The 18,287-nt window shown below is 44.9% G+C and overlaps 1 protein-coding gene and 1 long non-coding RNA gene across 2 annotated transcripts in view; one reads left to right on the top strand and one right to left on the bottom strand.

Moving 5' to 3' along the window:
* The window catches only part of ALPK2 (alpha kinase 2), an 85,084-nt gene extending 82,108 nt beyond the window's left edge, over positions 1 to 2,976 (bottom strand). The window contains exon 1 of the mRNA XM_057527273.1: positions 2,944 to 2,976. The gene's annotated coding sequence lies outside the window, so the exon portion shown is untranslated. The remainder of the gene's footprint in view (positions 1 to 2,943) is intronic.
* A 4,150-nt stretch (positions 2,977 to 7,126) lies between these two features.
* On the top strand, positions 7,127 to 16,549 carry LOC103008397 (uncharacterized). Its single transcript, XR_451926.2, has 3 exons — positions 7,127 to 7,571; positions 11,180 to 11,368; positions 12,582 to 16,549. It is a non-coding gene; the product is annotated as an uncharacterized LOC103008397 (long non-coding RNA).
* Positions 16,550 to 18,287: the final 1,738 nt, after the last annotated feature.

The raw sequence follows: 18,287 nt of genomic DNA, 5'->3' as shown, positions 1-18,287 counted from the left end.
TTAGTAGAAGGAAAGAAATCATAAAGATCAGAGCAGAAATAAATGAAATAGAGATGAAGAAAACAATAGCAAAGATTAGTGAAACTAAAAGCTGGTTCTTTGAGAAGATAAACAAAATTGACAAACCTTTAGCCAGACTCATTAAGAAAAAAAGGGAGAGGACCCAATCTAGTTATCTAGTACCATATGGCTATTTACTCATTCAATTACTGAGTGCCTATTATGTGACCAGTACTATTCCAAGGACTTGGGACATTTCAGTGAACAAAACAGTGACCAAACTCACTACCATCATGGAGCTCACCCTTTATGCTTAGTGCTGATTCCTGGTCAGGAAGATTCTTAACTATCAGAACCTAAGAATACATTTCCATACTGTACACTTGAGTTCCCATGATCCCAAAGAGCAATGCAAATCTCTCTGGGGTGAAGCTGGGCAGCTATGCAGATGGACAGACACACTACTTCTGATTTAAGAGTGAGGATGATCTTACCCCAGTGTAGCTACAGGGAAACTTAAGAGGGGCAGATTGGCCGGCCCCGCCTCTTGAGTTGGATCAAGAAAGCAAGATCAGAACCAAGGTGAAGGATTGGCAGTGTGACCCTTGAAGATGACTCAGGTTAGCCTGGGGTACCCTTTCTGTTTTCCACTCCCAAACTGGGATTAATTTAGGAATCTTCCATAAATGTAGAGCAACTGGGGGCTTTCCAGTCTTGGCCTGGGTAAGTACTATTTCAAGACAAATCAGAACAAGATGGCTTTGCCTTGTTAGAGTGGGAAAGGAAGACAGCAAATCAGGACTCCTGGATTCAGTTTAGTCTACACGTTTGCCGTGTTTTTGTAACGTAGAATTAGAGATATGGAATTTTTCTCAGAATGCTAAAAGCAATACACAGATGAAGAGAAAACACTAAAAGATAAGGTGCTGGTCACTGTTTCTACTGATAGTCACCTTCAAGGTAAGTGAATCAGGCAAGAGTCAGGAGAGGGCAAATTTATTAATATTACCTTCAACCAAGGATTTTTAACCATTTCAAATTTTAAGTTCCCACGAGCCTCAGATGTCTGAGAATAAATATTTTAAATGTCTTTTGACTTAGTTATGGAAAGATTCACCAATCCTGGGCTGTTTTTTTTTTTTTTGAGCAATATTATAAAAAATTTGATTTAGTTCCCAATGACCCCCTAATGCTTTGGTGTCACATTTGCAATGATATTTAGCCATTTCCTGTAAATGTGGCTATGCTGTGTACATGTGTAAGAAATACAGACATCTCCTACAGTTAGAGAGTAACTTTCTGCATGGGTAAAAGAAATCCACACTCACTATGCCACTATATCTGTGGCAAAATGTTCCTGCTTTAGTTAAGGGTCAATAAATGCCACAGGTACAGAGATCCTATTTCTAACTTGGGGCTACACAGAACTATTTAATATATAGCTTCTACTCACATTGTCCCTTGAGTGAGAGGTCGGCTCTGCTACTGAGAACAGCAGAGTGAGAAATGGCCCCTCTACCTGCAGAATGCAAGCTATTTAAAAATTCATGTTCAGTCTCCTGAGATAATTGTCTTGGTCATGTGTGAAACCACAGATGGGACCTTGAGCTGATAGCTGGCGAGGTGGGTGTGCCTGCATGAATGTGTGACTGTGTGAGCAAGAGTCCCATTAGAAGTTTGGCAGAGACAAGAGTGTCCCAGGGACCGCCCGCTCTATTTCACTGCGTTGCCAGGACACAAGTGAGCTTCCTGGTCCCCAGGGCTCTCCATCTCAGAATTCAGGATGACAAAGGGGGCTCCTTCCTTGAGCGCCTCTCAACTTTTGGCAGCTGAGGGAGCTAGGCATTGCCTCCCACAGTGATGGGTCTAAAACTTACATTGTCAATAGCCCCCTCTCCTTCACTTACTTTTTTGGGGCCACTTTGCTCCCCCCTTCCCCCTGCTCCACACACAACCTTTAATAATTGAAGTAATTTGCCCAGTGAAACGCTCAACATGGATAAACGACTGTGAAAAGGCACTTAGCTGAGTCAGGAAGAGCATTTTATGAGTAGAAAAGGAAATGCTATGTTTACTGACATGGAAAAATTTACATTATAACTTAATTTTGTATTACTTTTTGGCCAAACCGCCTCCATAAACTCCTCTTGGGCATGAATCTGTGGTCATTGGTGTGTTAAACAACCAAAACGGATAAAGCTGGCACTCCTGCAAAGAAGTAAAGTATAAACGTGACCTTTATATGGCTAATTTGGCCAGTGGAACAGAACACTTTGCTCAGGAAAAAACTACCTCGGATCTGGAGATTTTTAGATTTTTAGGCTATTTTATGACTGGGTCTTTAGAAATCAATATATTAAATTTTTACTTTTTCACAAAGGGAGTTCAATAACTTTGAATGCATTTGGGAATACTTAATTTTCTTTGGAGTATACCTAGTCTTCTATAAAAACAATACTAGGTCCCAACCACAAAGTTGGGAGAAGGGAGAACAGAGGCTGAGTAAAAATAATTGATAAATAACTTTTCTTAGGTATTTATTTACAAAAATCAAATCTTGGTCATAGCATAGCATCAGTTCAAAGCCCATTTGGAACCCTTTAAAATTATAAATATAATAAATTCATATATCAAGCATAACATATTTGTACATTAATTATTCCCATTAATTCAATTGCATCTTTTTCAAATACACCCCCAAATCAGTAATAGAGTAAAACTTTTTTTTTTGCTTCCTGCTGTGTTTTCTTAGCCTCTTTAATACTTTGTGGTCTAAGAAAAATAAAATAAAACAGACATTCATTCAAAAATCTACTTTGATTTTTGAGCACAGCACAATCTACTTTATTTACTTTCTCCAGCATCAAGTGAATTCTGCAAATCATTTAGACACACAGAAATCTTTCATCCATACTATGAATTCTGATAAAAGCCAGCACTTACCAGTTTTCAAAGTGCCCCGAAACATTGCTAAAAAGAATTTTTTTTTTTTTTTTACAAGCTACACCCAAAACATTTGCTTAAAAACTTTCTAAATAGTGACATTGCCTGGTAAAACACATGCAGTAGACAAAATATCAGATTTCTTTTTCCAGCTGTCCAGAATCCTATTAGTGCCTCTTACTTCTATCTGTCTTTTGCTATAATTAGGATGGCTTAGGGTTTATCTGGGCCTTTTTTCAAAACCAGATTTCCTTCCCAGCAGCAGCCCCTGTCATTCACAAGTACCCTGATGGTACTGGAAGAACTATTTTGATGTACATTGTGGAACAGCAGTTGTGAATGTGAAGGGAAGGGGGACACACACACGTGCACACGCACAAATACATTTTAGCTTATAATTTTTTAAAAGAGGAGTCTTACCTGAGGATGATCACCCCAGTCTGGAACACTGCTTGTTTCAAGTACGTTTTTAACCCACACCCCTTCTCCCTGCAAGTCCAAGTTCCCTTCTTTGGAGAGTGAGCCTGGTGGAGTCTGCAGGATTTTTGCTCCTTGCTCTGCTTGGGTTGGAATAGCACAGCCTCCTGCACGGAACTGGGAATTCAAATCAGTCGCTTCTGCTTTGGCATGGGAACTCTCTCTTTTGTCACTTGGGGTTAGTGGGTGCTTAACAGGTCCTCTGGGATACAGGCGATTCAGGGAGGCTTCTGTTGCCCTTTCTTCCAGCTTGGGGTTCAGCTTCTTGGCTTTTCCCTTAATCCCTGGTCGCCTCACCCTGGCAGGTTTCTCTGAGCCCCTCCGGCTCAATAAGTCTTTCCCCCCTACTCTTTTCTCAGCCAGAGTCTCCAAACACTGGCTCATCCCTGATTTTCCTAACTCACCAGGTAAGTGCTTCCCCTCTCTCTCTGTTACTGCTTTATCCATGTTTAGCAGATTGTCACTGGCAAATTCCTTTCCTGCCTGGTGGCCGTCTCTGGTTTCCCCTTGAATTCCTGGATAACCAACTTCAGCAGCCCCAGGAGCAGTGGGTGGCTTATGTCTCCCCGGGTCTGTCACCACAGACGTTCCATCCTGGTGAGGTCCCACAGGCAGCGTCATCCCTGTTTGCGGGGATGCGGCACCGTGCGTGGAGGTTAGGCTGCCCCTTACCTCCACTTCTTGGGATGCTGAGTGATAACCACAGAGGCCAGCGGTGGCATCCATAGGCCCGGTGTCATCCGACACCAGAGGCTCACAACCCATTTCACTGAGGAAATGCTCACACCCACCCAGGCAACACTCACTGAATTCCAGCTCTTCGTCATCGCTTTCTAATAAAAAAACACGCTCAGTCCCTTGCAGGTCCCTTTGCCAAATTGCATTAGAGTGACCTGTCATAACATCGGAACATTCCAGATACTCCAGGTCATCGTCTGAAAACTCCTCGGTGTAGGTTAGGGTTATCTCTGAGCAAAGTTCATAATCGCTGTCAAAGTCTATGCTGGAAGCCGGGCGGCTGACTGGCTTGTTGCTCGTGGCCCTGTCACCTGGGGAAGAGGCTGCCTCCATCAGAGGTAGGCTAAAGCTGATGTATTTCTGTACTTCGGGATTTTGGTGACTAGAGTTTAAGACTTCTTCATTAGGGCCATTAGTGTCTAAGGCACCATCCATTAACCTCGATAGTTTGGAAGGCACTGTCCTGTGGCCACAGACATCTTGTTTATCGGGACTATTACTTGAATTAGAACAAAGCAACCCCTCTGCAATGTCCTCTGTACTATCGGGATCACAAGCCTCTTCAGTTTGCCTCATGTCTTTAACATCCAAGGGATTTTCAGAACTGGATGTACCAAGGTCATTATCAGCCAATAGCTGGAGTGAGCAGGTACCACTGAATTGGGAGAAGGGGGAGTCAGCTGATGCGGGAGGACCCGAGGCAATACTTTCTTCTCCCTTATAGGATGCTCTTTCTCATCAATTCGATGTGTGCTTTCCTGCTCATATGTCTCATGTTTGCAAACTGTGTTCCTGTCGTCTTTCGGGTTAAGAGAGAGCTGTTGATTCTCTGACGGACACTCCACTTCCGTGGATTGAAGATCCACTTCAATGGATCTTCACTGCAGAGCAGCAGATCATCCCAAAACAGTTTTTAGCAGAGATTTGATAAATAGCAGCGTCATTTTGGGTACCACTAGGATGCAGAGAAGATACAGGTAAGTTTGCATGCCTACATTTCTTGCCTCATGGCACACACAGAAAATGACCACGGTTTTCCTGCACACTCAAGGAGATCTGTGGTCCCCCTAGGAAGGGGTTTGTGGTCAGAGGCAACTGGCTGAGATGCTCAGCATTTTCCCTTAAGACTCTTCACGAACTTACCCCAAATCGAAAATGCTATGAATTACTCAGACGAATGGAGAAACGTTTTATATTCTAGTTTCTTCTTCTCTCCTTTTATTTTAAGTCATCCTATGTTACGGGAGTTTGAAAAAGCATTACTTTCTGGAGTAAGGTATTATACACAAATAACTAAAGTACTCTAACTCCTGTAGTGGAATAGTATAAGCAGTAACTCTTTTTAAGACCATGCTAAGAAGGCATGGTTCTTGCCAGGAGGCTGTAGAGATGATACCATACTAGGACGCATGTGTATGAAGCCATTTCCTCTTTAATTTAACATGATTATAAAGCCTAAATCACAGCCATGAACCCCTCTGGCTGGAAACCAATGTCCACATGCCATCCTGACCAAGACCCGCCAGGTGTTTGGCTTTGGCCCAGCAGGGAAGAAACTGAATCCTGGATCACACCAAGCCTGCTCTCCCTCCCTGCTCCACGAGGGCCGGTGCTCTGTGGCCCCTCCCCTTCTTGACTAGAGCCACATGGAGCCTGGAGCCTGGCCTGCTTTGTTGACCTTTACCATTAAGACCCTTATGCAGGCTCTGCAGTCCCAATAAAAACTTGTTATACTTGCTTTATATTTGCACTCTTATTTATCTCATTTGACCTCATTGTAATTGTAACACTGCTGATCTCACTCTACGTATTATCCAGCTCAGAAGCCAACCATTTTCAGAAGGCAGGAGCTGAGGGTCTGGCTCAGACTTAGACATGATGCTCAGATCTTTACTGACTGGTGCAGGTAAAAGGTGCACAAATATCTAACCCAGGAGGGTCAGTGTTAGACGCTGACAGCTATGGGACACAGCCTTCCTTATCCTCTCTCTTCCTTCCTGGAGGGACCTCTTTGTCTCCTGAGCGCATGTGCTCATAAGCCCTCAGTCGCTGGGTGCGTGCTCACATAGGCCTCATTTTCAGAAATCATAGACTGATTCCAATTTTATTAATATCTTGTTTCTTTTGGTAACTTGGTTCCCAAGTAGAAGACATTCAGGGGTGGCCGAGGTTGGCCAAGCCTGACCCAAAGCTAATCTCTGGATTTGCCCTGACCAACAGCCTGGGGAGACTAAAATTTAGGGCAGCTTTCCAGGGGAAACAGTACCTGCTCCTGTCTATTTCACAAAGTTATTCTGAGGTTCAAATGAAAAAAAAAAATCAATGTGAAGGGACTTTGTAAAGCAGAAACTTTATGCCACACGTACTCTATAAGAATGTAAAAGTGCTAAAATGATAATTACGTGATGTGAGAGAGGTATTAGCTAACGCTACTATGGCAGTCATATTGCAATATAAATGTATCAAATCAATATATTGTACACCTTCAACTTACACAGTGTTGTAGGTCAAATATAACTTAATTAAAAAAAAAAAAAAGGGGGCTTCCCTGGTGGCGCAGTGGTTGAGAATCTGCCTGCTAATGCAGGGGACACGGGTTCGAGCCCTGGTCTGGGAAGATCCCACATGCCACGGAGCAGCTGGGCCCGTGAGCCACAATTGCTGAGCCTGCGCGTCTGGAGCCTGTGCCCCGCGACGGGAGGGGCCGCGATAGAGAAAGGCCCGTGCACCGCGATGAAGAGCGGTCCCCGCACCGCGATGAAGAGTGGCCCCCGCTTGCCGCAACTGGAGAAAGCCCTCGCACGAACCGAAGACCCAACACAGCCAAAAATAAAATAAATAAATAAATAAATAAATAAGAAAATCCTTTAAAAAAAAAAAAAAAAAAAAAAAAGGATGAGGCAGTGCTAAGACCAGGTTATCGCTGGTTCTCAAGAAGCATGCAGAAGAATTATCAGGAAACTCCATTCAAAATTCTTGAATCAGAATCTGAGTCAAGGGCCTAAGAATTTACTTCTCAAGTTCCCAGATGCATTCTGCTACAAATTGTCCTTGGTCCACCCTTGGAGACACCCTCATCCTCATCACCATTAATTAGGCTTGGGTCTCTTCAATTAAAGCTGAGGGAGGCATGAAGAGAAAATGACTTTTGCATGAGTTTCACATTGCCCACGTCATTCCCTTCATGCCTCTTTTTGATTAGTTCTTGGAGATTCGGCCTCAGTGGAGAGCTTACAAGGGGTATAAAGCAGCACCATGGGCTACTAGAAAATCCCAAGTAATTGTGATTTCCTGATTTATCCAGGCCATGATCCCTCTGCTGGACAAACCAGTTATCCTGAAGGTACTATAACCTGCATGGGAAGAAGGAAAAGGAAGCAAGGAAAATAAGACCAAGAGGCACAAAGGACCAGGTAAGAAAGCAATAAAGGAGGGAATAGAGATGATTCTCCAGAATCAAGGAGGGAAAACAAAACAAATTTGGGAAAAATATGGAGAAAATAAATGAATTAAATATATTTAACTTCTGAATGACTATATTAACAGATCGGGAAATGTTATGATTTAGTAATGTGGGACTTTATGGAACATGTGTTTTAGCTGATATAAGATTTACAAGTCATCCTGAGTACATTAAAGAGGAAAAAGAACTGGATTAAGTATAACTAACTTCTCACTGGCTAATGAGTGCCTTTGAGAGAGTTATGGTTTGCGGTTGGCATGCCCTAATGATTATCTCTAAGCATCCTAACAAGGAGGTGGAGAAAATCGGGCAAGGAATCCAGCCTTTGCTGAATACCTCCTCTATTATACAGTGTGCTAGCTGCTCCCTGTCTGCAAAACTGAGGCTCAAAGGAGCCATTTCCCCAAAGTGACAAAGTAGGTAAGTGGTGGAGCTCGGATAGGAAACCAGAGCCTCTGACTCTGTTGCTTGGCTCTGTGAATCCTGTTAGAAAATGGACATTCAGAGAAGGGAAATGATAGGGTGTAGAGAGAGATCATATTTGCAAATAAAATCTTTCTATTCTAAGTTTTCATCTTCATGGGTCAACTGACAACACGAGTATGAACCAATATGATGGTAAGAGCTGAAGAAGAGTCAGGGAGATGGGGGAGACATCATGTCCAGCCCTAAAATGACTAAAAATCTACCGGGGGGAGATACTGTAAATTTCTCAGAGAATTTTGTAGGTCAGTTCTGTGCCAAGCTGTATGGTGCGGTCCAGAAGGACAAAGGGAGTTCAAAAAAGGGACTTCAGTGGTAGCTCCTGAAATGGTATGAACATAGCATTGGGGTTTAGAATCTTTGCAAGATGCTGGCAGAGCATGCCCCACAGTGATTTGACAGGAATGCAAAACCATCCTGGAAGAATTTCCCTGAACAATTAATTGCGTTCTCTCCTTGCATACCTTTCCTTTTGCCTGAAGGAGACAGCAGCCTTCTTCCACTTTGCTGTGAAAATCTTGCCTGAATACTCTAGGTTCTTTCTGAGTTAAACATTTCCATATTAGAGAAAAAGGGATGCATGTGACCTTAAGTAGATGGAGCTTCTTCTGAGCTTGAACCACCTGGAATTAGCCTAAACCAGAGGTTCTCAAACATTTTGGCAGCAGGACCCCTTCAAACCCTCAAAAATAATTGAACACTCAAAGAATGTTTGTTTATGGGGGTTATATCCATCAATGTTGACCATATTAAAATTAAAACTGAGAAAAATCAAAAACATTTGTTTATCCCTTCAAAAATAACAAAAATTAACTCATTACATGTTTGCATAAATAACATATTTTTATGAAAAATACCTATATTATTCCAAAACAAAGTAAAATTGGAAGAGTGGTATTGCTTTACATTTTTTCATGTGGCTTAATAGAAAACAGCTGGATTTTTGTATCTGCTTCTGTTTTCAATGTGATACACCACATTGTTTGGGTTGAAGTATATGAAGAAAATCTGTCCTCACACAGATATGTAGTTGGAAAAGGAAGCAGTATTTTAATGGTCTTTTCATATGATTGCAGATAACCTCTTTGATACTACACAAAGATTAGTTGCAATGTGGAATCTGAAACCATACCAGTGAATTTTTCATACTTGTTACATAGAATCCATTGGTCTGCGTTGTATTTTACATACATCTCTAACCCATGTATGATTTTGTAACATCATGTATTAGTCATTTGGAAAAACTTGGTTCATAAGATCTCCAAATATTAATATGGTTCAATATACAATATTTTTAAGAATCCCATTCCTTAATATTACTACTGATTATATAAGAACAACTTTCAACTACTGGGAAACTATCAAGCTTATAACGAAGGATACAAGTTTTCCAAATTTCTAAATTAAGAAAATAATATAAATATTCACTTATCGTAATGATGTAAGTCAATTCTGTGCTAAATGGCATGGTAGAGGTGGAAGATGGAGGGCATCAGCAAAAACTGTGAAATAAGGACGCCTGGAAGTTTCCTCCTTTATAAAAGCAACAAGAACACTGGCAAAATTTGTCTGAATCAACTTTTTCAGAACTCTGAACCTCAGCCAAAGGCCATGTAGGTAGCATTTATTCAACAAAAATTGGCTGAATCTCAGTAAGAACAGTGAGTTTTCTGCAGTCTAACTTGCCCTAGTCCTCTCCCCCCATCCCTAGTTCCATGGTAGTCTCGAGAACCAAGAGCCCACAATCACAGTGAAAATCAGCAGCCTGGCAGCTACTGAAGGAAGTAGAACAGGGTTGGAGCAACTCCAAAGCCCCATTCCCAGGGAATCATCATTATTTGACCTGTCTGGTGCTTTCCTGGAACACCTCATAAGACTGTCTTTCTGTGACCTGATTCAGAGCTCACCCAGCATGAACAATATTTTCCCTGAGGGCACTTGTCCAAAAAATTCAGAGGCGATAATTTAACATCATGGCTGCCTGCAGCAGTGGATAACGATCGTGGCAAACAATGGGCTAACCAAAACGTTGACCTGGGAAGGAGGAGGCTGGTTTCCATCCATGCTGGGGTGGAGGTGGGGTGGCAGGAGGCGGGGAGGGGCGCTAATTCTAGCAGTTCCTTGGGATCGCACCAACTTAGGATGGTTTTGTGCCTTGTGAGCAAGTGTTATAAATGTGAGTGAGAACTACGAGCCCAGGGCAAGTATCCACAGGACTAATAACGTTACAAAATAAGAATATGAAGACAAGGGGCTGGGGAACAGAATGTAACAAGTGCAATTAAAGACATGGAATCATTTTTTTCTTTAGCTACCAGTGCAAAAGACCTATCCAAATGGATACACTTTTATTTTATTTTATTTTTAACATCTTTATTGGAGTATAATTGCTTTACAATGGTGTGTTCGTTTCTGCTTTATAACAAAGTGACTCAGTTATACATATACATATATCCCCATATCTCCTCCCTCTTGAGTCTCCCTCCCACCCTCTCTATCCCACGCCTCTAGGTGGTCACAAAGCACTAAGCTGATCACCCTGTGCTATGCGGCTGCTTCCCACTAGCTATCTATTTACGTTTGGTAGTATATATATCTCCATGCCACTCTCTCACTTTGTCCCAGCTTACCCTTCCCCCGCCCCGTGTCCTCAAGTCCATTCTCTAGTAGGTCTGTGTCTTTATTCCCGTCTTGCCGGATACACTTTTAAATCCCTACACTTCAGTCACCATTATCATCACCATCACCAGCATCATCCCCTAAGGGTGTTGTGTTTTCAAATGCATTATTTCATTATTTCATTATTTATTCATAATTCCACTGGCACAAATAAAATAAGTTACTACTCCCATGTGGACTGAAAAGCAGATTAGCCCAGCTCCTCTTGCTGTTCCTTTCCCCTCTTGTCTCCTGGAGGTCATTTGCCTGCTCCCAAGAAAACTCTCCCAGCAATGTTAAAATTGCTGACACTCAAACTGTGCAATCTGGCCAGGCCCGCTGAAGACAAGAGTTCATAGGAGTGGAAGCTGAAACTACCGGCTAGAGGTGAGATTTGGAATCCTCTCTGAATTTCAGATATTATTCTATTTTATCACGTATTCCACATTCCAGTGGAAGAAAACAAGATCTGGGAACAAGCAGTCTGCAGTGTCTCCCCGCCCCCTCCCTGAGCCATGCCTGGCCGTGCAGCATGAAGGGGAGAGGCTGGGCTCAATAAATACTTACATGATGACATCCTCATCCCCTCCGCAGTCACAGCACCAGGTGAGGGTCATAATATTTTCTGACACTAATTGTCTGTATTTTATGACTTGCCTAACTGCTGCTATCCATTTTATAAATTGACTTATTCAGAATAACTAAAGGAATAAGCAAGCCTCTTATATGCCCCAAAGCTATGTTTATTATAGAGATGGAAGAATTCTAATACTAGAAACACACAGAATTTCTTGAAATTTTCCATAAGCAGCTGGACATATTTCAAACCCGATGAGGAGATTCCTTGTACATGTACCAATTTATTTAGTTATTTATCCGACAGATGTACTGAGCCGCACATCTGGGGAGCTGAAGGGGTCCTTTGGGCCGCGCTGCTCCAGGGACTGCCTACCTCCCACCCACTCTGCCCACCATCCCCTCTTTTGCTCTGTATCACAGAGCTGGCTCCTGGAGGCTCAATCTCCCCAGCTCCCAGGACCACCAGCTTTCTGCTGCATTTGACCAAAAGAAGGCAGGAGATGGGAGGGTGGGAAGACATGAGAAGCCAGCTTCAGGTGGCATTTCTAGCAGGCATTTCTACCCTCCTGTAGCTCCAGGTCCTACAGGACAGGCCCATCCGGAACTGGTAGCCCTGCCCCCTCCCTTTGTCTCTGCAGATAGGAGATGGCGGCTTCCTGCTGATGCTAATCTCTGGGGGACCTCACTGCCCAATATCAGCAAAAATCCTTAAAAATATTAGCCAGCAGAATCCACAATATTTAGAAAATGTATACATTCTAAACAAGTGAGGTTATCTGAGAAATACAAGGCTGGATCAACACTCAAAAATCAGTGAATATGGGGACTTCCAGATATGGCAGAGGAAGAAGTTAGTAAATCCCCTTTTCCAGTAACAACTATGAAACTGGACAAAACTGTCAAAAACCATATTAGGTTCAAGAAATTGATCAAAAGGAAAACAAATGCAAAACAAATTTGCAGCTAGGGATTTTAGCTGCAAATTCCCCTTATAAAAATGAACAGTATTATAAGATCTCTGTCTTCGCTATACTACACCACTACTAACACACACACACACACACACACACACACACACAGATTATGACCATAAGAACAGACTAGCAACCAGAAATAGTGTGAAGGATATGGGAATATATCCGCCTGTTTGGCTCAATCACCTGTGTAACCCTGCATTTAATGCTTGGTTTTTGTCTTTCTGGTTAGACCCTGACTGATACAGAGATGATTTATTTTACAGATTTTGGAACTGAGGTCCAAAGAAGACATGACTCTCTTAAGTTACACAACTAAAAAAAGGAAGAAATATCTCCCACGTGTAAGGCACTGAGTTAGCCTCTGTATGGAAGATAAAGTTGTTAAATTCCTAGGCCCACCTCAGGAGCTCCTCATCCAATAAGGGAAACGAGGTGTTTATATAAGCAGCTCCAGTACAGGACAGTACGTGCTAACCATTAAAAATCAGACCAATTATAGAAATTTGGGGGTAGAGGGGTGGCACATGATAATGGTGTCCTAGGAACCTGAAAGCTGAAGCAGGTCTAGGAAATACATAGTAGGATTCTGGCAGGAAAGATGGTACATGCCTGAGGTTGGGAAGGGGGCTGATCACTCCGGGCAAAAGGAATGGCCAAAGGTGAGAGGAGGTGGGAAAGCTCTGGGCCCTCACGGAACACAACAAACCATGCTTCATTTGGAAGCCGGTGGAGTGCTAAGTTGAAAGTTAGGGCAACTGCATGATTTACTGTTGAAGCAGGACTCTTTAGAGAGTGAGGAGGGATGCAATGAATATTTACACCAAACCACAGGCAGAAAGTGGGGTGGACCCAGGCCAGTGAGGAGGAAGAGTCGCTCACCAGGAGCTGGGCAGGGCCCAGAGGGTGAACGATTTTCCATCCCAGACAAGGGTTTGGACCTCAGGCTCCAATTCACTGGGAAGCAGATCAGAGCAGTCATTTAGGGAAGAGCGGAAGTCATTCTGTGAGATGCTCACCACATTGCACAGGGTACCAGGGGGAGGAAGGAGGGTTCCCGCTCTCCTGAGGCCTCTGGCTAAGCAGGGACACCCCCGCCTCCCACATGTCCTGTTGGACCTACGACCACATATGCCCGGCACACTGCATGGGACTTGAAAAGGGAGAGAAAAAATGGGTTGAATAAGACTTGTTTCCTTCCCTGGGGGAGCTACCAATTTTGCTGAGAGATAAGACTTTCAGGTATTAAACAGGGAGCAGCACGTGATTTGCAAACTCCAGTGTCATCATATTCCAAAAGGCACAGTTGAGGCAGTGACCGCGTCTGGTGGATAGGAGGGGAGAGGTCAGGGTGGCCTGGATCTCAGGGAACGGAGCCAGGAGCAGGTAACCCGAGCCCAGCGGGGAGGATTAGACTTTGGCTGGATGGGGAGGAGGGGAGGGCATTCCCCGCAGATGTATCAGAGCTGGAACAAGCAGGTCGTGTGTAAGGGACAGAGAAGAAATGAGCTGTGTGGGGAGAGGGCCCTGAAGGACAGGTGCTGTGGGTTGGAAGCACAGAATTCTGCTCAGGAGCGAACCGCCAGGGAAATTCTACTTCTCCTCTTCACTCAGGTGCAGTTCTGAGCAGGTCGGGGAAGCAGGTTACAAAGTCAGTACAGCGTATAATGGGTAAGGGACAGGCTTAGCGGCAAGCCTGCCTGGGTTCACATGCTGCCCGTCTACCGTGCGATACTGGACAAGCTACTGAGTGGCTCAGGACGATGACGGGGCCTACACCAGGGGGTGACATGAGGATTATGGGCGTTAATTCCTGTAAAGTGCTTAAAGCAGGGCCTGGCACACACGAAGCTCTAAATCGGTAGTTCTCAGCTCTGGCTGAACCCTAGAATCCCTTGGAGTGCTTTTAAAAAAAATACCAGTGCCAGACGATTTTTAGGGCAGTGAAACAATTCTGTATGATACTATATTGGTGGATAGATGTCACTACGCATTTTCCCAAACCCATAGGTTGTACAACGCCGAGAGTGAGCCCTGATGTAAACCCTGGACTTCGGCTGGTAACGACGTGTCGGTGGAGGCTCATCAGTTGTAACAAACGTCCCAGTCTCATGGGGGACGCAGACGGTGGGAGAGTCTGCGTCGGGGACAGCGGGTAGATATGGAAACTGTGCTTTCGGCTCCATTTTGCTGTGAACCTAACACTGCTCGAAAAAATAGTCTATTTAAAAGAGGCAAAAATATACCAGGGCCAGGGCCCCCCCAAAAAATATCAATTAAGCAGCATCTCAGGGTGAAGGGCTTTGCCGTTGGTGTTTTTTAAGCCTCCCAGGTGACTCAGGGCTCAGAAAGCACCGAGCTAAACGAACGTTAGCTCCGGGTACCTAGCGAAGTACGTAGGGGAGCCAGGAAGTGGATGGCAGAGGAGGGATCTCAGCCTGGGCTTGTCCAGGGAGTGGTTTCCTGGCTTCCATTTGGCACAAAAGTGCTGAGCTTCTGACAGCTTTTTGAGCCTCTGGGACCAAATGCAGACCAACCAGACATTCTGAACAAGAAATGAGCCAACTGACTTCAGAAAGGAAAACATTTCATGGCCTTACTGCCAACAGGTTTAGTTAACAGACGACCGACCTCTCTTATCAAAAGAAAACTCAAGGGTAGCCGCAAACAATCCCCACGCACCTCACCGATAGGCCACCAAGCCAGCCTAGGGTCCCAGAATGTCTGCAGAAATCTCAAGGGACATTGTGACAATAGAAAGACTCCTAGATTAAACTGCAAATCCATCTGTGAAAGACATGGCCTCTTGAGAACAGGACAGAGAACAAGGTACCCCTGACATAGGCTTGGAGGACCCAGAGCTCTTTCATAAAAGCAAGTTAGCTTAGAATTCCGAAGGACTGATACTGTTAATTTATTTAAACACCCAGCATGCTCCAGAACAAACCTTGATTTTCCCATCCAAACCCGCTTCTCGTCTCAAAAAAATATGCAATTCCATTCTGCCGATTGCTCGGGCCGCACACCCTGGAGTCGGTCCTCTACTCCCCTGAAGCATCCGGTCCAACAGCAGCATATCTGGTGCTGTCAGATGCATCCAGAACCTGATGGCTTCCTGCCACCTTCTCCAGGACCACCGTGGACCAAGCCCCTTCACCTCTTGTCTGAATTACCGAGTCGCTGCCTGCAGGTCTCCCCCCACTGTGCCCTGTCTACTCTGTAGACAGAATATTCACACCACAGCAGCCCGCCAGCATCCTTTTAAAACGAAGCCGGAAAAGATCATTTCTCTGTTTAGAAACCCTCCTGTGTGTCTGCATCTCATTCAAAGTAAGAGCCAACGTGCATAGATCATGGCCTCCAAGACCCAACCAACCATCTTGTCTCTGGGATTCTTCTCCCATGACTGTCCCCTCCCTCAACCCTCTCCAGCCACAGGGACCTTGCATGCTCCCACCTCCGGGCTTCCTTCTGCCCTTGCTATTCCCTCTGATGAGAACACTCTTCCCCAGGTAATAATCACGCCCCTCTTCCGCTCCTGACCATCACATCTCTGCTCCCAGCAGCTCACTGGAGAGCACTTTCCTCCCCTGACACGCCTTCCCTCCCTGGCTTTCCTTTACTCTTTGTCACCAGACACTTTACTGGTTTTACTGGTCTGTCTAATGTGTGACTCCCCCTCTCATCCCTACTCCATGAGATTGGGGACTTCACTGTGCTGCTACTACTGTGGGTTTAAAGCCACTGCAGCAAGAGTCAACCAGCTTCCTTTCATTTTTTTTTTTGGCCTCGCCGTGTGGCATGTGGGATCTTAGTTCCCCGACCAGGGATCGAACCCGTGCCCCCTGAAGTGGAAGCGTGGAGTCCTAACCACTGGACCGCCAGGGAATTCCCTCAACCAGCTTCCTTGAAAAAAAAATGTAGAGATGAAATTTGATCGGAGATGTGAACAGACAGGGGAAACTGTGATTATATGCCTGTCTACTGTTCCTTCAGTTGATTTCAAACCTTCAGAAATAGAAGTTGGAGTAGTGACAGCCAAAAATCCTAAATTCAGGATTCTTACAGAAGCAGAGATTGACATCACCTTGTTATACTAGCAGAGAGAGACTAAACGTTGTAGTCAGTTTACCAAATGATGCCACTTGCCTGTGTGTTTGGTCAGGACAGAACAACATTATGGAGGCCCTTGGATTGAAAAAGAACCCCTCTCACTCCTCCTGCCTCCGAAGTGGTTAGGAGTTTGTATAAATAAAAACAATGCTTTTGGAAAATTAAAACAAAAACAAACAAACAAAAAAACCCCAGGGTCTTGAACAGTCCCTGGTATATTGTAGGCTCTTCATGAATTCTTGTTTTTCAAGGAAGTCCTCACGATCACTCCTTTTTGAGTTGTACGCCAGCACATGTGTTAGCAGATTTTGTTTTGGAGGACGGCCCTGGTAGAATGAGATGCGTGAGTGACAGGACGAGACCCCGGGGCCCTGCGGGGACATGATTCTTGGGTAATCCTAGCTTTGCTCCTAACCAGTTGTTAGGAACTTGGATGGGTCCCCTGATCACTCGGGTCTTGGGTGATATATAAAGTAAAGGAATTGGACTAGATCAATGGTACTTAACCAATTAAATCAGCATTTCTTGGGAGTAGCACCTGAGTATCAATATTTTTCAAGAGTTCCCCAGGAGTAATGTATAGCCAGGAGCGGGGTAATCCATAGAACAGGGTCTCTCATGCGTTAATGTGCACACAGATTGCCTGGGATCTCGTTAAAATGCCGAATCTGATTTGCCAGCCGGGGTGAGGGCTGGAACTCTGGCATTCTAAGGAGCTTCCAGGGGAAATCAAGTCTGAGCGACAAGGTCTTGGAGTCGCTTCCAGCTCCGTGACTCTGCCGTTATCTATGAAGAGTGAACGTCCCTTTATTAAATTCTCAGAAAAATATCATCTGCCACTTGACTGGTGGTTATGAGTTCCCAGTAAATGCCCAGCAGCTGCCCACCCATGGGACTCAGTGGCTGTTCAAGTTGGTTTTGCTTTTTTAAAAAACTAATTGCTTGACCCAGGCAGGGGGGAATGTGCAAAACCAGACCCAAGAACTTCTCTCTCAAAAGCAGCCTTGGAGACTGTGGTCGGGGAAGAAACCCATCGCAATTTAATTGCTTCTCTTTGCCTGATGCTCTGTCGTAGGTGCCTTGGTGCCAGCTGTGTCCCTCTCAGTCACCTTCACCGGGCCACCTCATTGCGCCTCCGCCTCGCTCCCGTCTCCTGGGGCCCGCTGGGTGAGCAGGCCCGGCGCTGGCAGCAGACAGGAGAGCAGGGCGCTGGCACGGGGCCGGGGGGAGCAGGCCCATGCTGGGGGAAGGCTAGGCAGGGCTGGCAAGGAGGAAGCATTCCCAGCCCGCTGGGGCAGCGGCCCAGGGAGTGGGGAATGACATGGCCAGAAAGGGGGCAGCCACAGAGTGACCAGAAACTCAGGCTCCCTGCAGCTTAACGGGTGACAAGGAGCCACTGACGCGGTGGCCTTGTCCTACAGCTCCTGCAGGAGGCCTTTTCACATTATTCCCTACCTTCACAACCCCTTCAGCGGCACAGCCGCTACAGTGCCAGCAGGCTGACCACCAAGAAGCCACCATAATTCAGATCCTTCCCCCGGGGTTCAGATGGCTGTCCGGAGAATGGCTCTATGGGGGAGGAGAAATTAAACTGACAAACACAGAGGAACAGGAGCAACGCACACAAAGTCCATTGAATTTGTACATGTACGTGGAGCTTCGCAAGAGAATGAAGACCCAAAGAAGTGACCAGAGTAGGAAGCTTTTATACCTTTTAGACACAGAAGCAATAAATTTGTGAAGAATTGACAAGACGAAGGGTTTGGGCTGTGGGTAGTAAGTGGTGGAGAGGTAACAGGAGAGAAGGGGGAGTTTAGCAAGGTTTGTTTGTACAGAGTTCTTGGCCCCAGTTTCCCCAT

The sequence above is a fragment of the Balaenoptera acutorostrata genome, chromosome 13 (genome assembly GCF_949987535.1).
Source record: "Balaenoptera acutorostrata chromosome 13, mBalAcu1.1, whole genome shotgun sequence".
NCBI lineage: Eukaryota > Metazoa > Chordata > Mammalia > Artiodactyla > Balaenopteridae > Balaenoptera > Balaenoptera acutorostrata.
This window is presented reverse-complemented; position numbering and strand designations above follow the sequence as displayed.